Below are 17,749 nucleotides of genomic sequence, written 5' to 3' on the forward strand. Positions count from 1 at the left end.
ATTGGGGAAGGAACAAGGCAATGGTAAGAGGGCTTGGTAATACTAAAATGTGTTGTTATGGATTATCTGGCTAAGATGGTAGAAGGTCCTTGGAAGGTCTAGGCTGACCAAGGGCAGGCAGCCCTCGTCCAGAGTGAGCTGTCTCTGGTTAGGAAATTGAGTTGATCTATTGACTAATCTTGTAGATGATGATGAATAATAATATTGTGTTGCTCTAGTTGATTGGGTCCTAAATCCTAATTGCCCACATTCTCACTCCCATCACCCTTTTCAATCCCATCACCTTTTACACCCACCATCTGGGCCTAGGGGAAGGGTAGATGAGTGGTCAGGATGAAGTCAGGTCAGGGAAGAACAGAACCCAGCCTTGGGTTTCCAGGGATTTTTATACTCTCAGCTCAACTGCCAGTTGATATCTGCCAAGAGGTTCATGCCCTCTTCAACATTCCATCCAGGTCAACTGACAGGTTTGCCCTAAGCCAACATGGCAATATTAAAATCCTATATTATAAGTACCATAACTCCAGGTTCTGACTTAGGGATATTAAAAAGCTAAAATGTAATGGTCTTCCACCCCATGTGCCTTGTTCCCTACAAAATACTTCCAATTGCCACATGGTGTTAAAATTTAGGGTGCCATCAAAAAGGCAGTTTTCTAATTTTTTTCCCCAGAATGTTACTCAGCCATTCAACATGAAAATTTAAAAAAAAAATTGAAATTTTAATTCAGGCTGTCTAGGCTTGATCCCACCCCAATGGGAAGGCCTGCAAATATGTTTTTCCCTCTTTCTTCCCACCAAGAATGCATGCTGGGAAAATTCATGATAGGGTTGGCTAATCCTTATCAAGAAAACTGATGTTTCTCTAAGTCATACCAACTTCTGACTGTTTAGAGAAATGACACTCCCAGATGTAGAGTCTGACTCCAGATTTGGCAGCCACTATGAAGCCTGAGGCTTCCCCAGATAGGAGGGAGATAACCCAAAGCAGACACTACCCAAAGGGTGAGTACAAGCTGTCTAGGCCCAATTTTTCCAATTGGTAAGAATATATTCCAATGGAGAATCTCTGGATGTGCTCAGCCTCTGTCCCATGATTTTAGATAAGGAATGGCCCATTTTTTTTTTTTACTGAGAGTCACCAACCTTGTGTCCAAGGAGGGTGGCCGACAACTAGTCTCTCAAATAAGATCAATTTCTGATTCTTAGGTGTTTCCCCGAATCAGAACATCTTCTGATTATTCAAAGGAAACAGTCTGTGCATGGAGTCTGACCCTAGGCTCGGTGGCCAGACCAACCCCTGGGGCTTCCAAATGGGAGAGGAGGAGAGGGCCCAATGAAGTTGTTGTCTAAAAAAGGGGTTTTCAGGAGCCACAAGTGCTCTGTCCAAACTTAGAAATGGTGTTCTTGTAAATCATGGGTGGAGAAGCAGCCTTCTCAGGACTCCTGGGTTTTGGCACCAAAATGTTGTGGGAGAGCTTTGAGGTGAAACCCTAGGTTCCAGACAGTTTGCTCTATGCAAGAATGCATAATTCCAAAATTGGCTTAAAAATAAAAGGAGAAACATTAATTTGGAGGTAATATTGAATTGTTAGGAGACAGTGTACAGGTAGAATGCTACCTCCCAGAGGAGATAGGGTCTGGGTTTTTATACCCCTTTGACAGCAGAGGTTAAAGGATAAGAAAGGGGGAATGGGGTGAATCAGGAATGATGTAATTCATTGGGTTGTGGGGTATAAGGGATAATCTGTGGTATTCAAAAGATGATTAGATTAGGTGACATCCAATGCTTTTCAGGTTGGAACTGGATGATGCATATCTCTGTTAATTGAAGATTTAAGAGAAAGTCCTAGGGGGATATTCTGGGTGATATAATTTGATCTAGATTTGTAAGAAACATTGCCTAAGCTAAGAAAATTCTTACTCAATTGTGAAGTAGAAAAGTCCATTATTAATGCCCATGCAAGAGCCTGTAACCCACCTGAGCTCAGTACAGGCACTCTTTGAAGGCAGCAGGTACAACAGGATATATTTCTTCAGCCTAGCAGGGGAGGCTGTCTCATATTTCCTCACTGGCTGAGAAAATCCAGAGGTTACAGTCTATCCAAAGAAGCTAATTAACTTGTTTTAGCCCCAACCCTTGATTACCTTTCCTATTGAGAATCATCTTTCCTTATATGATCTTTCTCTATCCCTTGGCCATGAGATAGAGCTGAGCTCTAATAGATTCACTCCTCTGCTACCAGAGTTTTGACCATGTGGCTTTTTCTGATTGGTTGAGGGATCAAGGCTGAGATTTGGACAGCAGAAAAGATGTGACTCAACTGAATTTAGTTGTAGATATCTCAATTCGAAATCCCCACTTCCCTCAGGTTGGGTTGAAGTGACTTTAGTGATTTATTTGGGATGTCAAACTTTTGTTATTCTAAATTAAAAGCAAGATATCGGGTCAAATTGCCTTGGTGAATAAACCTATTAGCTTAATGTGGGATATGTCAATTCATGATATTGGAAGATATAATCAATTGGGTTGGATCTAATTTTTAGGTCTAGCAACTGGACCACACTGCTTAGAACTCTGCAATCTGTTGCAGGTGAAATAAGATTAGACATCACTGTTTGAATTGGACTGTCAAGGAATGTAAAAATATCTTTGCTAAATTCTCAGTGTTTTTTGAGGAGCCAACTGTAATTAAGAAAATTTGGGATTCTCTTCTTTTGAAAGGGGAATTGAAGTCAACCACATTCTGAATCTCAGAAACCTCAGCTTTGAAAAAAATTTGACCACAATGTCCATCATGGTCGGAAGGGAAATAGAATAATTAGCAATGAGTAGTAAGTGACAAAATTCTATCTGAATTAATATATATGCTTTTAAATTTGCATTTTGATATCTACTTTCCTGAGTAGGTCTTGATGTTAACTGGTATAATTTCAGTTTAGTAAGGATTACTATTAGCTGCATCTTTCCTCCTGTCTGCTCAGAGCCTTCCTCCCAATCCCATACTTCGGTGGATATGTCTCTTGGAGAAAGTGTTTTTTAATTGAGTGTAATGTATAATTTAATTGAACTGGGACTCATTATAAATAATGAAAATACTGATAAATATACCTATTCTTATTATCATTATTATTTATATAATGAAATATAATTATTATTTTGATGAGATTTAATTACTTGATGTTGTATAATTTTATACAGGATTTTAAACATGACAAAACTATTTTGTCTAAGCTCATTTAAAAATTTGGTAATAATTTTTGTTTCATTTTTAAAATTTAGAATAATATTTATGATGTTATAATTTGGTAAATTATTATAAAATATGTTAAAATGTTTTCTCTTTAATTTAAAGATTGTTAAATTCCTTGAAATTTCATATGTATTTTGAAAAAATGTGTTATATTCCAATGCATTGTTCTGAATTTTGATTCAGATTCTGCTTCTGAATTCTAATTTTGAAGCATTAAGTATTGTTTTGAATTTATTTGGCTATCTATGGAAATGATTAGTTAATAATTCAAGTTGTATCAATTGGATATTTTTTAAAGGAAAAAATGGAAAAGTTCTGTTTAAATCTTCTTCCTTGCTTAAGATACTTAACAGTTGAAGTTCTTATCTCCATTTTCTATTACAACTATTCCTTAAACAGAGGGAGAGTAAATATCAGAAGGGAAAAGTAATCAGGAATTACTTTATTTTACAGAACTGTTTAAATGTGAATTATTAAGTTGTTTTCTCTATATTCAATATTGAAATATTATTGGGTATGTTTAGTAAAATGTTAAAGGAAATTTATAAATATTTTCTCCATGAATTATTATTACCTAACTAAGCATAAGTTTCTTGTTTTAAATGAGATATTAAGTACGTAAAAATTTTCCCATATTCTAATTAGAGAAGCTGTTAGGTTAAGTTTGAAAAAGGCTTAGTAAATTCCTCTTAGATCTTTATTTCTTTGGCCTGCTTATTTATCAGAATTTCTGCCAGTGTTTTGAAACTGTAGTGTCATATATAAAGTATTGAGTTTTTCTCTTAAAGTATGGAACTTTATGAATTAAATCTCATGTAAAAAGTAGATTTTACTTTAGATTATTTGGAAAATCACAGTGATATTTGTTAATTCTGAAGGTCAACTTTGGAATTATTCTTATGACCAATCAATAGTACACCATGATTGATATTGAGAAGATGATTTTGCACTTTAGAGCTTTTGATATTCCCCTATACTAAGTTTTTTGGATTTCATAGTTTGAGCCTTCATCAATGTCATCACACCTTCCTTAAAGGATATTGCCATGTGCTCTTGCAATCACTGGGAATTGAGGAAACAAACTTTTCAAATGTAAACATAAGATTTTCTTGACACCCAATGTGAATACAAATGTTTTATCACTGAGTCTAACTTTGGCACCCTAAAAATGGAAGTGAGGCATTCTGTGGAACTTTGCACTGACTCTTACACAAAGCCAAATGGAGCATTCTGTGCTGGAATGACTTGTTTTGATACTATGTACATTTTGTCTCAGGCCTTTTGCTCTCAAAGCTAATTCCTTTTAAACACAGCATTTGATCAGTGAAACATATGAACTCCTTATTAATTCTTTGTATAGTAATTTAAAGCTGAAATACCTAAGCAATTGATGTGTAACATCAAAGTTTTTGGACTTGAAAATATAATTCATTTTATATTTCTGAACACAATCAAATAGATAAGTATTTTGTCTTATGATTCATCAATTATTTAAAATCCTTTCAATATCTCAGTGGCACAATTAGAGAATAATTTTTGACAACTACTAAGCCAGAATATATGTCCATTAATTTATAAAGTTTTATCAACAGCATTTTTTTGTTTAGAGTCAGGAGAATCTTGAGTAAACAATCTTTTTGGAGAAAAATGATGTGTTTAAATTTTTATCTTTAAGTGACATTTTGACTTGTTTATCATAATACTAAACTTGGGTATGGGATACATTCTGAAAGACAAGCAAATTACATGCTGGTATGGAGAAAACCTAAGAGCATTACTCTAAGTGTAATATCTAATTTATTTGAGCATGGTTAGAAACAGATTGTTTGACCATAGATAACTTGTTTGATACAATGGAACATAATTTGCCTAGCTTTTTATGGATCCCATCTCAAGTCTATGATAAGAAAGATAAAACATCTTTTGGGTTCAAATAAAATGCTACCTGAAATTATAAAACTTTGTCACTGATCATCATGAGGCCTTGTAAGTCTGTCTTTGACCCTCCTAATCCCAACTACATTTCTGTATCCCATTCCATGACCTGCAAATAACTTGACACTTCAACTTTTTACTACTATGGCTCTCTTTAACATGAGGGTTTTTTTTTACCTGTGGCTCTTCTACTCTCATTAGAATATAAATAATTTATCATTTTTTTATCCCTTTCCATTCACTTAAATATATGTCCTTTCCTTGACTCCTGTTTTTAAAAATGCAAGTATTTTCATCAGGAATGACTGAAAATCTTCTTTTCCATTAAAAATCATTTTATCTCTATAAGATTATATTCTGTCAGTAGAAGTCATTCTTGCTTATAAGCATTTATTTTTTTAAAATATATTTCAAGATGTTCTTACTTTTTAATAGTAATAGTATTCATTCAAATCCTTTTTCTTCTTGTAATATTCTTTCAATGATCCAAAAGTTCAAGTTTTTGGCTATGGCAGGGGTCGGCAACGTATGGCTCACAAGCCATATCTGGCTCTTTTCAGGGCCAGATATGGCTCTTTCTGCAGGAGCCATAAAGTAAATTTTTTTAGGTGCTTTTACAGGAGCGCGCACTGTTACAGGAGCGTGCACTGTGAGCATTGTACGGCTCTCACGAAATTACATTTTTAAAAATGTGGCATTTATGGCTTTCTAGGCCAAAAAGGTTGCTGACCTCTTCCCTATGGGATTCCTGGATCTTTTTGCAATTTCTTTAAAATGCATTGTTTTTCATTTTTACTCTTGCACTATTTTCCCAGTAGATTCAGACAATTTTGTATATTATTTCTTGAAATATGGCATCATTAAAAAAATCCTGTCCTTGAACTATTTTCTGTCAATTGTTCTAAATAGTAGATACTTTCCATGTTTTTCTTCTATTTTTGTGATCTTTTGATATTGTAATTTTTTTGGCTCATGGAGACATTGAGTTGTTTACCTAATTTTCAGCAATTTTTTACTTGGATACCCTAGACCCATGGTGGCAAACCTATGACACGCATGCCATGGATTGCAAGCAGAACCTTCTCTATGGGCATGGGGGCCATCACCTGCCAGAGTTAGTCACTAAAAAAGGCAGAGAGACTTGGGTAGAGCTGCTCCTTTCCCCCTCTCCACTGTGCCTCCCCACCCTTCTCCCCAGCAGCCAAATGGGAGTGCTTCCTCCCTCCCTTGTCTGGGGTAAGGTGGTGATGGGGGGGGATGGGTAACACTAGGCCACACAGATTTTGGGAGGTGGGACATGGCATGAGGTCTCTAAAAAGTACATCACCACTGCCCTAGTCCATCTTTTATTCTGTTATTTATTCTCATTCCATTCTTTCTAGCAGAGCCCCCTTTTTTTCACCTTTCAGAATTTTTTATTCTAGTTCTTGTGACCAAGACTTTTTTCCCCTTTGAAGTTTTGCCTATAGTTGTTATGATGCTTCTTTATTTTTCTAGGTTTACCTCTTGTGTTTCTTGAGCCATGTTTCTGCAGAGTAATCAATGCCTTCTGCTTATTATTTTCAGTCTTAGTTCCTGAGTGTGTATGTGTGTGTGTGTGTGTGTGTGTGTGTGTGTGTGTTGTAAGAGGGGGGTGTTAGCTGATAGATGGGTTGTGCTCAGGTAACCCCTCTAACTGAATGGGTGTGGGTCCAATCCACTCACTCCACCCCTCCTTGCTAGGGAGACTCTTGGGGTATAGCACTTGAGGGGTTTCCCCAAAATGTGCTGAGGCAGAGCTAGGTTATTTGGGGCCAAGCCTTCCCCTATCCCAAACTGACTGCCCACCAATATGGAGTTTCTGTTCCTTCCACATGCTACCCACATGATGCTGCCCCCCACCTTGAAATCACTCTTCCAACTCTGTCTTAAAATAACTCAACTGGGGTTTATTAGGGAACAAGGTATTCAGGGATTAAGGGGAAAGATTTCAGGAAATAGGGTGAGGATGAAACTATTGATAATCTATTCTCAGTCTCCCCCAGGCTTGAGCAGTAACTAGATTTCTTCTGTAACTTTCAATCTTAGTTAACTGACTCAGGACCCCAGTAAAACTTCTATCCTGGGGCAGCTGGGTAGCTCAGTGGAGTGAGAGTCAGGCCTAGAGACAGGAGGTCCTAGGTTCAAACCCGGCCTCAGACACTTCCCAGCTGTGTGACCCTGGGCAAGTCACTTGACCCCCATTGCCCACCCTTACCAATCTTCCACCTATGAGACAATACACCGAAGTGCAAGGGTTTAAAAAAAAAACTTCTATCCTAAAAGTTTATGAATGGCTAAAGAGGGAAGGGCAATAACTAAACCCAACCTAGGCTTAGTTAGCCCCCCAATGGCCACCTCCCTCCCACCAGAGTCTCTGGCTCCTTAGCCACAGGGGAAATTGCAATATTTGTCCTCCCAGATGTTCTCTGAAAATGTAGAATCAATGAGGTTGGCTATAGTATCAGAAGATCTGGTAAAATCTCAGATTTAGGATTTTTAGGATACTCAGGATCTCAGGGAAATACTGCCACGCACCTCCCTCTCCTTCCCCAAAAGGTCCAGAGAACAGAGAGTGTCTGTTGGTTTTCAGCTCCTAGAATTCTCAGCCTCAGCCCAACTTCCAACTCTCCTGGGTCCTCAGCGTTCCATCAAATACAGCCTTGCTTGACCCCTTAGTCTGTTACAGTGTGTGTGTGTGTGCATGCTGGCTAAACTCTTTGCCTTCTTTTATATTTTTGTTTGAAGTGGTCAGACCCAGTTTGGTTTTGACCCTAATTTCCTAGGCTCCTATTGCTTATTGTTATCTCCTCATATTTGTATGTCCTTACAATATTTTTTTTTGCAACGAAGAATTCACATTTATTGCTGAACCAAAAAATGAACATTATGGTATATACTGCACAGAACAGTAGTTGTCACAAACCAGCAAAACCAAACTGTGAATCCTACGGTATCAGTTACCAATATTAATGGTATGAACAGAAAGTAAAATTTATTCAATGGCAATTATGTCATCATCTTCTAGAACATCATCATAACAATCCAATTCCTGAATTTCCTGTTGAATTTGTTATGACTCCATTTCTTTCAGAATCATTGGCCCATATATGTCATGTCTAGCAATTGCATTGTCCTTGAATGAGTACTTCTTATCAAGGTAGCCTGCTCCAAGTGCATTTGCAATGCAACTGTCAGTGATTTTCTCCCATGAATTCTTCACCCAAATGACAATCTCTTGCAGTTTAGGCTTCACAAAGTTTCCACGCTGATTTCTCTCCATTCTATTTTCAATGTAGTCATTAATTTCTAAGCCCAAATAGTCTTTGAATGGCTTGTTTATAGCAATATCAAATGTCTTGAGATAGGCTGTCATTCCTGCAGGAATCATTATTTGATCTATTTTTCTTTCATGAAGAAATTTCTTCATGTCTTTAGCACAGTATGTGCTGGCTGCATCCCAGGTTGGCAGACCTCTTTGGCTTCCTCACATTACAAGCGGTAGCATTAAATCAATCCATTTTCTCATGACTACTTGTGTGGTCCAGGCTTTATTAGTTTCAAGAATAAAAATGCCTGAAACATGTCCAATCTTATCCTTCTTGCCCTTAGAAATTATTAAAGGTGGGATTTTAGTGCCATCTAGACGAATTGCCAAAATACAGGTAACAAGTGCACTTTCGTACATAGTGGAGGGAATGTACACTGAGGAGGCATCCAGCTGTTCAATTGTTGTTTGAGGTGATTGGTCCATAAACACTGCAGTTTCATTCATAGCAATCATGTTGGAAAGATTGTATTTAGAAGTCAGGGTCATCAATAAAGGACTTGAATGCAAATGCGTGTTTAATAATTTCAGCATCTTCCAGCCTAAACAGTGTTGTGGATCATCTTAAAGACAGTTTACTTCACTGAAGGAAATTATCCAGCCAGTTTTGTGATGCTTTGAAATCATTGGGGGCTATTTCAAACTAGGGTGCCATTGTAAGAGCAAATTCTTGAATCTGAGCCCTATTCACAACCAAAGCCTTTGCTCTCCTGTCAACAACCCAATCACAGATCAGTTCTTCTAGCTCAGAAAATAGTGGCTGCCAACCTGATCCACACTTAACGCTTTTTAGCATTACCAGTGTTCACCTGTTGATTAAGGTTACCATAATCTGCTCGCCATTTTTGGACCAATCGCACATTCAACATCTTCTCTTTGCAGTAAGCAGTAAGATTTTTGCCCCAAGACTCTTCCATGATATCCTTCTTGTACTCAACAGAATAGCTCTTTCTTTTTGCACTTATGTTCTTGGAGGAATAGTGATCATGCCTTACGAACCCTTCTTGGACTGACTTTTGTATGGAAATGCCCGGGTTAGGAGGTGATCCCTTTATTTCAGGTTTGGTAATTAAAACTGGGCAACTCCATCTTAGGATTCCTCCTTCTGCCCTCCATGGCACTCTCCCTTGTTCTAGATTGTAAATCACATCTGGCTTGGAAACTGCAAGTCCTAAGTAGACCAGGTTTTCATAGTTCTCCTGCATTACATCCCTGTACAATTCCTTTTGAGAAGGATCCAGGTGATCCATTCTTCCTGAGTGAAGTCCACAGTCACATCCTTGAAGGTCACTGATTCCTTCCTCTGCATCTCCCCGAGCTCAGAAGTGAACCAGCAGACCCAGAAACAGCATGAGGAAAGGGAGGAGGAAGTGGAAATTATGTGAGTTGGCGCCTTCCTCCCTCCCTCCAGCCAGCCGGGCATTACTATGGCAACTCTGTCCTTACAATATTGATAGAATTTAGTGTCCTTGGTCAAGTGTTTGTAATTACATGTTTGATTTAGTGCCTTCTAACATCCTTAGTGTGGTTAATTTCTTGACCTTTCCTCTTAATATTCTGGATATTCTTACTGCCACTAATCTGGATAGAGTGGATGTTATTAACTTTCACTCTTTGCCTCAGTGTCTCACTTCTATCCCAAATTTCTGGTGGATTACCATAGTTCCAGTCTCAGCTGGTCTCTTTAACTCTTTCCAAGAACCTCATTGAGGTTCTGACTCTGTTCCCTCCTTGCACCTCTGTAGACTTTGTGGAATATTGGAGATCATACTTATTTCAGTTTTCTTAAATAGCTTCCACTACTCCCTGGTGCTGGCACTCAATTACTGTTGGTCTCATTTCTTGCAATAACTCCCCATACTTCAAGGCATACAGGGCGAGACCATTTCTTCTTTAAGAGCTAACCTATAGATAATTGATCCTGTCCCTTGATAATTTGATGCTGATAGGGTAGGTCTGGGACCAATTACTAGAGCTTTTACTGGCTTTATAGTATGCCCTGATCAGCATTCTGACTGGCTTCTAGACCTTTCCCCTTGAGTTTGCTTTAGATTCTTTGCTTTTACTTCCTTTCTAGCAATGGCAGTTTATGTTGCTCATTCTGGCTTTTCTGAGATGTTCTCTCTCCCTCCATTCACTTCTAGTCATATGATTGTGATGCTCTAGAATAGATAGAGGAGCTTTCTTCCATTTCTTTTCAGCTTACTTTATCACTAAAAAAAGCATGGGGATCTAGAGATAGATGCCCTGTGTTCTTTAACTTTGTCATTTTAAGTTGATCTCTGAGCTAAAAAAAATTGCATTAATACAATTTTCTGTTGAAAGATTTTCTTTTGGCTTTGTAGTTAGATAACAAGCATTCAAAATCATCTTATGGTTACTTCCTGTATAATTTTGGACAAATCACTTAATTTCCTTGCCCCTCAATTTCCTCATCTATAAAATGAGGGAGTTGAATTATATGGCTTCTGAGGTCCCTCAGTTCTGAAGCTATGAATCTGTGATTCTTATAAACTACATCGATTTTGTAATAGTTAAAAAGGGGTCACCAGATTTTAATTAAATTAAAGAATTATAATTAAAATTATAAGGCTGTTAGTAGCTTTAGTAGCTTTATTACAGCAAAGTAGATATAGTAAAGAGAGAGAAATATAGGAAAGGGGTAGAGAGTTGCCTAGCCTACTACCATAAGTGCCAATCTGATGAAATCCAGCTCAACCCACTGATGGATCTAATGTCCAGCCAGAAGAGCAGGAGAGTCCCTTCAGCAAGAGTGTCCAGAGTCTCCTCAGCAGAAGTTTTCTGTCAATGTCTGATTCGAAATCCAAGTCCCTCCAGAATCTGAATGAGAATTCAAATATATTACTTCCTGCTGGGTTTCCCTTTATTAAGCATTTTTCTCCATCTATTTTCTCTCCCACATCACATCCCAGGAACCAATCATAGTACTTTAATTTGTCTGGCACTGCCCAGGGAGGTAGTGCTTGTTGGATTAATTTCCTGTCTTGTTGTTTTCAACTTCCTTTCTCTGAGGGTGTGTCTGTACATTCACATCTCAAAGGATCATTAGGTCCCTAATTGATTAAACTAAAAGGGAGAAGTCTCAGATTGATTTAAATTAAAACAAAGTGAGATGAATTCCTTTTTCACAATTTCTTCATTTCACTAGAAAGATAACTGAATTGTTTCTCTCTTAAAAATTAAGGGAATTTAATGGCTTTACTCTTTATACAGTTTTCATTTTTCCATTAATAATTATAATCTGATAACTATATGTATTTCCTTGCTATATTATAAATTGTTAATTTATTCTGAGTTTTCATTATTCACATAATGAAATCTGGTTGATTATGAAAGGAGCATATTATTCTTTGTATATTGGTGCATTACAGATGGGATTTATTAGGAATGGGAGTGATTAGCTGAAATTTACACAGAGGAAAAAATAGATCAAAATAGTAAAACTTATCCTAATGACTCAACCTCAGGTCTGGACTGGGACCTGAGTTTTCATTTTTTTTTTAAATCAGTAATCCTATTGATTTTTCAATAGACAAAATTCAGAATTTAAGAATGCACCTGAGGTTTTATTTTGACTCTGACTGGTGAACCTATTATGGGATTAACTCTCCCCTGCCCATTTTTAGATTTGATCACCAGAAGCATATATACCCCACTTATCCTTAAGTAAAGGGAGGTCTGTGACCCATGTGTGTGATAGTGGGTGATGAATCAGAATCAACAGACTGTCCCCTGGGGAATCCTAAGCAAAACTTTAGGTGTAATTGGTCCACATAAAGTGGAAGGAAGGCACAGGAAGAGACGAAATAAATGGTCTTTAAAAGTGGCAAGAACTTCCTGTGATGAGGTTTTTCATCTTCAACTTGATCTTGAAGGAACTCCGACTGGGGACCTCAGACTGCTCTTGAATTTTCCCTTATAACTACCATGTGGGTGAGTGAAAAAGGATGACTTCCTTTTCTTGGTTTTCCTGAAGGTACTAGCCTCCAGAGAGGCCTCCTCATCTTGGAGGAGGCCTTGTGCCTTTGTTTAATTTACCTCTCGGTAATTTTTTTTTTCTGGGGCATCAGAAGCCCTGCCTGGTTCAAATCAGGCCAGAGTAATTATCTACTCTATCTCTGATTCTCTTACTTTCACTCTTTCTCCTTTGTAAAGAAACTACCATAAAAATACATTCTGACTTGAGTAATAATTCCTGGTGCCCACACTCTATCTGACTTAATTTCTTCATATGTAAAATGAACTAGAGAAACAATTAAAAAAAACCACACCAGTATCATTGCAAAGAAATCATCAAATTATGTCACAAAGATCTGTGGGTTTGGGCTATTCTGTCCTAAAGGGGCTTCTTCTCTGTTCTGCTAATTGACTAGATTAGGCTGATGGTATTAATAAGTCCTAGTTCAGATCTTCCCCAGCTGGCAGCAGAAGCTGAAAGTGTAGGTGAAGGTGTAGATGCTGAAGAGAGCTGGGATTCCCACCTGTTATCAAGGTATTCTGTAATAGCTGCAGTTTTTGTCCTCAAACTTTAGTCAGCAAGACTCTCAGTGGAGTCAGTGGGGTGGCTTGTAGGAGATTGAGCTTCCCTGGCCTCAGAAAGCTTCTTATCTGCCCTATTAATAAGATTAAGGCGGGGTGGTGATCTTTGGAGCTTGATGTGCTTTGAGACCAAATCCTTCAGAAAGGTGGGAAGGGGCAAGATGGAGTGTTTTGGCTTTGACTAAGCTGTCCTCTCTGTACTTCTCTTCTTGCTGCCTCCCTGTCGCCTTTGTTCAAATGCCCTGAGCCTGGCAGAGCTGTGCCAGCAAGTCATTCCTTCTGTACTAGAGCTCTTGCCTGCTCAGAGATTCCAGCCACCACTGTAGACTCAGCACTGTACGTGGGGGAGGGGTCCTGAGACCTTCCTTCTTCCTTTCCCTTGAACCTGAGAATTCTAGAATTCAGGCTTTTTTTGGTGTACTTTTTAAGTTGAATCCAGCAGGAGGATCCCCCATCTCTGTCCTCTTGTTAGATTTGGTTTTCTGTCCCCTCAAAGCACTTTGATTTTGATTGGTGTGGAAGGGTTTTCAGAGGTCTGGATTTTTGCTGCATCTAAGCTGCCATCTTGACTCTGCCTCCCATTGAGATATTTTAAAAGAATTAATTGATAAGAGGTATTCCTTTCCTGTCTCACTTTTTTCTTCTTCCTTGACATCAAATTTTTACTGGTCTAATTTTATCATTCTCATGAGAACAACAACAATCTCTTAAATTTAATGATAAGAAAGTAATCATAGTTATATTCAGATTTTCATTTAAGAATAAAAGTTAAAAGCTTGTTATTGATGGAAAATCATCAATACTTCTCTTGTGGGTTTGAGGGTTTGTTCAAATTAATTCTTAAAAAAGGCAAATTAACATCACACATTCTTTTCTTATTGTTCTATTATTTAATTTAATTTTTAAAATGAGAATTAGCATTCCTCACTAAAATTTTCCAAATTCTTTTATGTGTTCACCTTTTTTATATTCAACAATTCAAGAAAGTATTATGGTATATATTATTTAGTTCATGAAAGATACTGTGATAGATCCATAAGAAACAAAGACAAAGGGGGCAACTTTGTGGCTTGATAGGTTGAGAGTCAAGCCTAGAGATAGGAAGTCCTAGGTTCAAATCTGGTCTCAGACACTTCCTCACTGTATGAACTGGGATAAGTTACTTAACCCCCACTGCCTAGCCCTTACCACTTTTCTACCTTGGAACCGATATACAGTATTGATTCCAAGATGGAAGGCAAGTGTTTAAAAACAAAACAAAGAGACAAATACTAAAATGAGTCTTTTCCTTGAAGGTATTTTATTAGGGAAACTGTATTTCTGTGTAAACACACTGTTATGTACATAACATATTGAGTCAGTAAAAGAAAATTTTTGGCTTTAGAAGACCATTAGACAGAAACATAGACAAGGAAATATCTTATGTAGGATATATGCTTTAGGTGTATCTTTTATGGGGGACTGACAGGTTCAATGAATTACCTGAGTCACAAAGCTAATATCTATTTAAGTTTGAACTGAAACCAATCTTCCTTACTCTGAGGATTAGTCATCTTCCACTAGACCAGGGGTCTGCAATGTATGGTTCTTGAGCCAAAACTGGCTCCACCTCCGGACCAGCCAGTCCCGGCAGAGCCCCAGGATGTGCCCCAGGGGGTCCTTCAGCCCCCGCCCCAAATTCCAGTGCCTTCTGCCTCTATCCTCCTCCTTCCACAGGCGTTTATGGCTCTCACAGCCAAAAAGGTTGCCGGCAGTTGCACTAGACCATGCTTATTTGCCCTATATTCAAAACATAAATCATGTAAATACAAAGTAATTTTGATGGAGTAAACTAGTAATAATAGCATAAAAAACAAGAAGTCTCATTTGAGAGATTAGACATAAGATTTGACCTGGGCCTTGAAGGGATCTGGGGCAGCTAGGTGGTACAGTCGACCTTGAGTCAAGAAAACTTGAATTCTTATCTTGTCTATGACTCTTAGTAGCTCCATGACCCAAAGAAAGTCACTTAATCCTATTTATTTCTGTTTCCTCATGTGGAAATTGAGCTGGAGAAGGCAATGGCAAACTAATCTACTACCTTTGCCAAGAATAACTGGGATGGGGGCAGCTGGGTAGCTCAGTGGAGTGAGAGTCAGGCCTATAGACAGGAGGTCCTAGGTTCAAATCCAGCCTCAGACACTTCCCAGCAGTGTGACCCTGGGCAAGTCACTTGACCCCCATTGCCCACCCTTACCAATCTTCCACCTATGAGACAATACACCAAAGTACAAGGGTTTAAAAAAAAAAAGAATAACTGGGATGGAGTCAGGAAGAGTCAGGCATACCTCACATGACTGAACAAAAAAATGAAGGAAATAAGGAATTTTAAGAGATAAGTAAAGAAAGCATTATAAGCAATATGTGTCTCAAGAATTTCTGGGCAAAGACACAAAAGCAAGGTGTCTTTTGACATTCAAGAAATGAGGAAACCAAATTAATTATAATTCTCTCTGTGTGTGTGGTGTCTGAAATGTGAAAATAATTTGTAAACATATCTTGGGAGCAGTTTGCTAGGCATTGCCATCTTCATGTCATGGGAAAGTACCTTTCTTAAGGGTGTCTTACTCCCAAAGGTAAATAGCTGCAAAGAAACTGGACATCATGATGCAAGAGTCACAGATAATTTAAATTTTTTTCTCCAAAAGAAAATGTAGAGTCAAATAGCCATGTTTGTCTGGGATATGCCAAGTACATCTGTATCCTTAGGTTAGCCTTACACAATAAGAAAACCCTAAAACAAATGTGAATGAATTACCCATGTTATATTTCAGATACTTAACTTCTCAGAAGACAAATCAGAATTAAAAATGTTGAGATATTAATTATGTCTTTCTACATATTGCTAATTCCCAGCACATCACACAAATGCACAAATTCTACTGCACATATTTCCTTGCCTCTGATATTTTCTTGCAGTAGCATTAGAATCATCATTAGCTTTTTTTTTTTTTTAAGTCAGGAGGTCCCTATAAATACAAGTCCCTTCTCATTGAATTTTTCATAGAATGTTTAAGATGGGAGGTCATCTAATTCACTTGTAATTCTTAGCCTAAACTTAGATGAGAGTCTAGCTTTCCTTATTCTGAGTCCAGAGTTCTTTACATTAAATTACAATCTTCTTTGTTGATTAATCTATTACTTTACTATCCCTGGGATATCACACTGTCTTATCTATTTGATGTTTCTTTCTTAAAGTGAAAAGTTAGATTTTGCCTATTTTTGAAGTAGAAAATGACCTTGCATTGCATCTAATAGTTTACATGGGAACAATTTCCACTGCATACATGTATTCATTTGCATCTTAGCCTGGGACAGGCACCATTTTCAGTGTTTTACTTTAGAGAAAAAGAGTGTAATGGGGAGAATTTGAGGAAAGGTGTGTAGTAAAAGGGGATTTTGAAAGGAGGTTGTCAGGGACTTGCTAAGTAGGAAATCTAGGTTACAGGTAGGCTGGAATAAGGAGATTCAGGATATAATATGGCTGAAGTCAGGAGTATAACACTGAAAGGAAACAAAGATCTTCAGGGAGAGGAGGAATTAATCTAAACAGGCAAAGACAGCAGGCTTTACAGACTGGGACTTAGACTTAGAGACAAACTGAGAGAAATAGACTGAACTGAAATTAACCACAGACTTTAGTTAATTTCACAGGAAGGGACTTGTTTTGAAGTTACACCTTCCTTCAAGATGGATACCCCGGCTTCCCTTCAAGCCCAGAGTATGTTAGTTCTTTCCCTCTTCTTCCCTCTCTTAATAACTGACAAATTATACTAATAGGTCTGTTGAAACACAAAAGGGTTTATTATCTTTAAAGGATGATTTGCCAGGAAAGTGGATTGAGGAAGCCCTAACAGTTGTCTCAGGAACCTCAGGTGGGGGAAGGGAGGCAGAGTTGGAGTCTGAGCAAGGAACTGCCTTAACTCAGTTTTCAAAGTGCTCTTGATGTCTAAAGGGAATAAATGATGACTGACTAACTTCTTTATATATAATACTTTTCAAATTTTAGTTAAGCTCTTCACAGATTTGAACTCCTCTCTAATTTACTTTCCTTATTAACTCCACAGACATATAAGGTAAGGGAAGGAAGGTAGGAAATAATAAAGGAAATGAAAATACAAAGGGTTTCTCTAAACTAACAATTCTCAAATAAATATTTCAAAGCTAGGCTAAATTTCAATTCTACAGATAGGTAAGGAAGCAGCCCAGCTGGTTTGAACCCTCTCTCCACGAGATTTCCAAACCAACTGACTTTTTCCCTCAAGATTCCAAACCCCTAACTGATTACAGAACTCAGCCAAAGCTTGAAAAAACTATCATGGCCCCCTCTCTATATACTACAAATGCCCCTTTTCTTTTCAAAATGTGCAACTAGCACCATTTTAATAGTTACTAAAGTCTAAGGGATTACTACACTTATACTAAGCTAAATTCTCACTAAGCTCTTATCCCTAACTAAGTTTGCAAAATAATAAAAGGTTGCTATCTCCTAAACTATGCTATAACTAAACTAAGCTAAAACTAAGACGGGTTAAGGTAAAAGCATAGGAGAGGAATGGGGATTTCAGTTTTGCAAAAAAAAATTTGAACAGAAAGGAAAACAAATTACATTTAAA

The 17,749-nt window shown here is 37.7% G+C and overlaps 1 pseudogene; it reads right to left on the reverse strand.

Moving 5' to 3' along the window:
- Positions 1 to 8,582, reverse strand: part of LOC123250822 — an 85,512-nt pseudogene extending 76,930 nt beyond the window's left edge.
- Positions 8,583 to 17,749: the final 9,167 nt, after the last annotated feature.

Source organism: Gracilinanus agilis, chromosome 1, assembly GCF_016433145.1.
Source record: "Gracilinanus agilis isolate LMUSP501 chromosome 1, AgileGrace, whole genome shotgun sequence".
Taxonomy (NCBI): Eukaryota; Metazoa; Chordata; class Mammalia; order Didelphimorphia; family Didelphidae; genus Gracilinanus; species Gracilinanus agilis.